Source organism: Coffea arabica, chromosome 11e, assembly GCF_036785885.1.
Source record: "Coffea arabica cultivar ET-39 chromosome 11e, Coffea Arabica ET-39 HiFi, whole genome shotgun sequence".
NCBI classification, from domain to species: domain Eukaryota; kingdom Viridiplantae; phylum Streptophyta; class Magnoliopsida; order Gentianales; family Rubiaceae; genus Coffea; species Coffea arabica.
The window spans coordinates 2,523,843-2,526,342 of NC_092331.1; positions in this window are offsets into that span (position 1 = coordinate 2,523,843).

A 2,500-nucleotide genomic window follows, 5' to 3' on the forward strand; every position below is an offset into this window, starting at 1 on the left:
CGTCGTGCGTTTTATTTGCCGTCGGTGTGGCATCGTGCCCATGCCTTAGCCAACGCTAGGCAACGGCCGTCGTGCGGCCTAAGGCCAAACGCCTAGCATCGTGCCCGTGCTTTAGCCAACGCAGGGCAATGGCCATCGTGCGGCCTAAGGGCAACCGCCTAGCCATGAGGGGCACCGTCGGCCGTTCTTCTTGCCGTCGGTGTGGCCATCGTGCCTATGCCTTAGCCAACGCAGGGCAACGGCCGTCGTGCGGCCTAAGGCCCACCGCTTAGCCATGAGGGGCACCGTCGTGCGTTTATCTTGCCGTCGGTGTGGCATTGTGCCCTTGCCTTAGCCAACGCAAGGCAACGGCCGTCGTGTGGCCTAAGGCCTACCGCCTAGCCATGAGGGGCACCGTCGGGCGTTTTTCTTGCCGTCGGTGTGGCATCATGCCCTTGCCTTAGCCAACGCAAGGCAATGGCCGTCGTGTGGCCTAAGGCCTACCACCTAGCCATGAGGGGCACTGTCGTGCGTTTTTCTTGCCGTTGCCTTAGCCAACGCAAGGCAACGGTCGTCGTGTGGCCTAAGGCGCACCGCTTAGCCATGAGGGGCACCGTCGTGCATTTTTCTTGCTGTGGATGTGGCGTCGTGCCCATGCCTTAGCCAACGCAAGCCAACGGCCGTCGTGCGGCCTAAGGCCTATCGCCTTGCCATGATGGGCACCGTCGTGCGTTTTTCACGTCGTCGGTGTAGTGTCGTGCCAATGCTCCGTCATGCGGCCTAAGGCTCACCGCCTAGCCTTGTTTTCGCTTATTTTTATCTTTTTAAGCATACATGTTGAGTCTCGTTAATGTCCACCGCCGTATGTCTTTGAAATTCATAAATTGCTTTTTTTTTTAATTAAACTATATTTTTGTATTTTTTATTATTTTTTATTATTTTTTTGTTTTTATTTTTGTTCAATTCAATCTTGGAAATTTTTTATTTTTTTTATTTTTTTTGTTTTTATTTTTGTTCAATTCAATCTTGGAAAATTTTTATTATTTTTTATTGTTTTTATTGTTTTTATTTTTGTTCAATTCAATCTTGGAAATTTGTTTTATATTTGTTTCAAGCACCCATGTGTAGGTGTGTTAAATACACACTAAATTGCCATCTATTGGTGGCTATATTTGTGAGACGAAAAGGGTGTGGGTCTACTAACGGTTTGAGTTTTTTAGTTTCAAGACTATCAGGGAGAGTTGAGATGCTTGACCTGTCAAGGCCATAGGAAGGCCGTCGGTACTAGAAACACGTTCTGCGTTGGCTAAAGCACGGGCACGATGCTAGGCGTTTGGCCTTAGGCCGCACGACGGCCGTTGCCTAGCGTTGGCTAAGGCATGGGCACGATGCCACACCGACGGCAAATAAAACGCACGACGGTGCCCCTCATGGCTAGGCGGTGGGCCTTAGGCCGCACGACGGCCGTTGCCCTGCGTTGGCTAAGGCATGGGCACGGCGGCCACACCGACGGCAAGAAAAACGCACGACGGTGCCCCTCATGGCCAGGCGGTCGGCCATAGGCCGCATGACGGCCGTTGCCTTGCGTTGGCTAAGGCATGGGCACGATTCCACACCGATGGCAAGAAAAACACACGACGGTGCCCCTCGTGGCTAGGCGGTTGCCCTTAGGCCGCACGATGGCCATTGCCCTGCGTTGGCTAAAGCACGGGCACGATGCTAGGCGTTTGGCCTTAGGCCGCACGACGGCCGTTGCCTAGCGTTGGCTAAGGCATGGGCACGATGCCACACCGACGGCAAATAAAACGCACGACGGTGCCCCTCATGGCTAGGCGGTGGGCCTTAGGCCGCACGACGGCCGTTGCCCTGCATTGGCTTAAGCATGGGCACGACGGCCTCACCGATGGCAAGGAAAACGCACGACTGCCGTGGGGTTTTGTTCCCAAGGCAACGGGTAAACCTCTGTAGCCATGCTGGAAAAACGCACGACGGTGCCCCTCATGGCGGCCTTAGGCCGCATGACGGCCGTTGCCCGGCGTTGGCTAAGGCGTGGGCACGACGGCCACACCGACGACAAGAAAAATGCACGACGGTGCCCCTCACGGCTTGGCGGTGGGCCTTAGGACGGACGACGGCCGTTGCCTTGCATTGGCTAAGGCATGGGCACGACGGCCTCACCGACGGCAAGAAAAAAGCACAACTGCCGTGGGGTTTTGCTCCCAAGGCCACGGGTAAACCTCTGTAGCCATGCTGGGAAAATGCACGACGGTGCCCCTCACGGCTAGGAGGTGGGCAATAGGCCGCACGACGGCCGTTGCCCTGCGTTGGCCAAGGCGTGGGCACGACGGCCACACCGACGGCAAGGAAAATGCACTACGGTGCCCCTCATGGCTAGGCGGTTGGCCTTAGGCCGCACGATGGCCGTTGGCTTGCGTTGGTTAAGGCATCGGCACGATGGCTCACCGACGGCAAGAAAAACGCACGACGGTGCCCCTCATGGCTAGGCGGTTGACCTTAGGCC